The sequence below is a fragment of the Microtus ochrogaster genome, linkage group LG4 (assembly GCF_000317375.1).
Source record: "Microtus ochrogaster isolate Prairie Vole_2 linkage group LG4, MicOch1.0, whole genome shotgun sequence".
Classification (NCBI taxonomy): domain Eukaryota; kingdom Metazoa; phylum Chordata; class Mammalia; order Rodentia; family Cricetidae; genus Microtus; species Microtus ochrogaster.
The window spans coordinates 43835556-43839544 of NC_022030.1; positions in this window are offsets into that span (position 1 = coordinate 43835556).

Genomic DNA, 3989 nt, shown 5'->3' on the forward strand with positions numbered 1-3989 from the left:
CGGCTCGCCGCCGCCGCCTCCCCACAGCGGACTAGTCTGCGAGGGCGGCGACCAGCCCGGCTTATTTAAAAGGGGTGGGGACCCGACAAGCGCTGGGAGACGCAGCCACTGCGGGCCGAGAGCGCGGCCGGAGCTCCTCCTCCTTCCGTCGCCGCCTCCAGACTGAAGGCCGCTAGCCGGCTCCTGCCAACCGGAACGCGCCCCGCGGTCACCTGGTGACAGGCGGCCAATCAGATCCAGACTTCCCTCCACGCGCCCGCCTACGGCCCAGGCACGTGACTCGCAAAGCCCCGCCCCGGCTCTCAAGCCGCGCCGCGCGGACTCTGGTTTGCATTCATCGTGGGCAGCTTGGAGCCGGGGTCCTGGGCCTGAGCTGCGGCAGTTCGCTACTCGAGGCCGCGCTTAGTAGAGAGCTGGTTCTGTCAGCAGCGGGCCTTCTCCATGTCTGACAGCTTTCCCTTGCTTACCCAAGTAAGTTGCACCGGACTTGGCCGGTTGTATACAGCTAAATGCTCCCGTCTTCCCAGTGTTACGTTTTCGCTTGCAGCTTAACCATAGCAACTCCGGGGCTCTCGTCTCACTCTCAATAAAGAGTTGTGACTGTGCCTTGCACGAGGCCCGAGGACACGTCACCCTTCTCTTCCTCGTACGTAAAAATAAAGACTAAATTCGTCCCTCCCAGCTCAGAGAACGTGGGAGCCAGCTGCTCACACGTCGCCTGTTTTCTCCTATCTCCAGAGAGGCGTTTCCAGATTTTCTTTCTTTAACTAGCAATTCCGAGAGCAGTTTTCTCCTACAAAATTGAAAACTTTTTCACTCGGTGGGGTACCTACAGTCCTAATTCATGGGGATGGTAGAGAATAATTAACATTTAGCAAGCGTCATGTACTGGTCACCATGCCAACGGAGTTCCCTAACTCTAAAGCAATCCAATGTTACATCTCCCAGATTTTACCGAGGTTGGGGGAGGTGGGAGTGCGAGATGCAGAAATTAAGTAACTTCCCTAAGGTTACATAACTGCTCAGGCAGAAGCCAAAATAGTCTGGATTCGGGTGATCTGGATCCTTACACACACAGTAATGTGATTGTCTCACAGTACCAGTAGAAGGAAGTCACACTTGGGGAAGGTGACAGAGACCTGGTATTTGGTGGTGTTTAAGGAAGAGTAATCGTTTCACGTGCTTTTTTAAATGCTTTCTCTAATTAAACCTTCAAATTCATTCTCTGTTCCAGGAGTCCAGACTCCCAGTGCATTGAGGCAAAAGAGAAACAAAAATTTGTAGAATCTAGCTGTCTGAACTTGGGGTGCAAACACATCTCTATGATGCCAAAGTCAGTGGTGTCGAGAGTTTGAGTTTTATACTGAAAATATTTGTTGAACTCTCATATGAAATTGAAAAGTCACGATCATATAGATTCGTGACTAGATCACGCTGGCCAATAAGAAGGAAGGGAATTAAGGACTGCTTAAGGATCATATTCCTTAGGTAAGGGAGCATATTCATTCTGGCAGGAGGGAAAGACAGTTCCAGCCAAGGGCCGTGGTGACTGAATGGGGACAAAGAACTTGTTTATGAGGTTAAACAGGAAGTACTTAGCTATTGGATATAGAGGGAGAACAAAAGGAAAAGGAAAAAAAAAGATGTCTAAGGTTCTGATTAAGGGGACTCGGTAGATTTTGATGCTCACCCCCTCCCAGACAGTCAATGGAGGAAGAATAGGACTGGAGAAGAAAATAGTTTTTGACCTTAAGCAGTGTATGGAAATGAATGTCTGGAAGTTGAATGTGAACCTCTGGAAGTTGTTCCATCTTGTGATAGCCCAACTTTAACTCTTTCAAAAATAGCACTTACACTAAAACAAAAAGAGAGTAATTGGGGGAAGTTTTCCTACAGTTTACATTCTAAGACTGCTTTGATTTACTGGTTACTTCCGTGGAACCACTTGGAATCTATGGTTTTAGTGTGCGAGTAAGATAAAACTGTTCAAAACACAACAGTGGAAGCTGTATTAAAATCAGAGAGTAGAGGAAGTAATTGAAGTTGTGGTTACCTTAAGATGTCTATTAAAAGGGAGGCCTCATGTGGGAGTGAAGGAAGGAAACTTGGAGAATAAGGAGTTAAATGGTGGTAAGGAAGGGCTGCTAAGATGAGCTGTAGCTGATCGCATAGATCTCATCCTACAGTTCCTTCATGGACAGAGTGCTCTGCTGCCATTGGCTGTGGAGCAGGGTGGCTGCTGAGGAGCGGGGTGGCTAGCGGCCGTATGTGCAGGTTAGATGGTGACAAGTAGGGCAATGGATAGATGAGAAAGTGTATCACTTGCTTTTCTTGTTCCTGACAGAAGCAACTTAAGATTTATTTTTGGCTCACACTTTACAGAGTCCAGTTTGTCAGGGTAGGGAAGGTATGGTGGCAGGAGCTCACAGCCTGATTCTACTCACATTCTAGTGATCAGGGGCAGCGCATTTCGGGAAACCAAAAGGGTATCACTTTCAGGGCCCATCCCCAACAAGCCGCATGTTAGCTAGAGGTACAGCAAAGGTTCTACCTGCTGGGGACCAAGGGTTTAGACACTGGAGCTTACAAAGAACATTCTACATGGAAACCACACAGGGAATGAGGCGAGGCTGGTCAGGTTATCTGGGTTAGGTGAGCTGGGGAAGCAGAAGCGGGGGTGGGGCTTGGGAGACCTGTGTGCCACAGAGAGGAAGTTTGGGGAAAGTTCACTTTGTGACTCCTGTCTTCCTGTAGGTTTCAGTTGGGAAATAACTGGAAACAAGGAAGTATGTGTAGATGTCTACAGCTCCCAGAAATCATGTTATACTTAATGAAAAACAAATACCACTTATACGGGCAAATTTTACGTCAACATGACAAGCTAGAATCATCTGAGAGGAGGGAATGTCAGTTAAGAAAGCGCCTCCATGAGATCAGGCTGTGTGCAGACTGGGAGGGCCTTTTCTTAGTGACTGATGAGGGAGGACCCAGCCTATTGTGGGTGGTGCCATCCTGTCCTGGCTTCTCTAAGAAAGCAGGCTGAGCAAGCCAGAATGAGCAGGTCAGTAAGCAGCACTCCTCCATGGCCTCTCCATCAGCTCCTGCCTCTAAGGTCCTGCCCTGTTTGAGCTCTGTCCTGTCTTCCTTCAGTGATGAACAGTGATCTGGAAGTGTAGCCAAACAAACCCTTTCCTTCCAAGTTGTTTTCATTCATGGTGTTTCAGCACAGCAATAGGAGCCCTAGTTAAGACACCATCGCTCCTCACCTCCCGATGCCACAGTCAAAGGAAGCTGAAGTCCTTGTCTAAATAGCACAGTATTTACATATCACCTACTTGTGTATTCAAATACATTGTCTCCTGTATTTCAGATCACCTCTAACACCTAATGTAATGTCAGTGCCATATAGATGGGTGCAGTATGGTGATATTTATAGAGCAATGACAAGAAAAAAATGTATGTGCTTGGTAGAAATGCAAGTTATCTAAAATGTTTTCAGTTCACTGCTCACTGAACCCATGGAGGCAGAAGCCACAGATGCTGGAGCACTGATGCCACTTCCCTCAAATGTGGGCGAATTGAAAAGGAGTTGGAGCAAAATCCATGGAGCCCAACTCTAAACAGGTATATCACAAAAGAGGAAGGTGGCATTAGTTACTCTTTCCAAGAAGTTAAAAGAAATAGCAACATTTTAGGAAGAGTAAGCAGAAATTAAGGAAATAAAATATATTTGTTATAAAAAAAAATATGGGCATTTGTAAACCCTCTAGCCACATGTAAGACCACAAAAAGGACCCAAGGGAGTATTAGTCTTTAAACTGGAAGAAGAGGTTACCTCAAAAGTCAAGAGAGCAGAGGAGATTAATTTTTAATTTAATTCTATTTAAAGCGTTTAGTTGGGCTGGAGAGATGGCTCAGTGGTTAAGAGCATTGCCTGCTCTTCCAAAGGTCCTGAGTTCAATTCCCAGCAACCACATGGTGGCTCACAA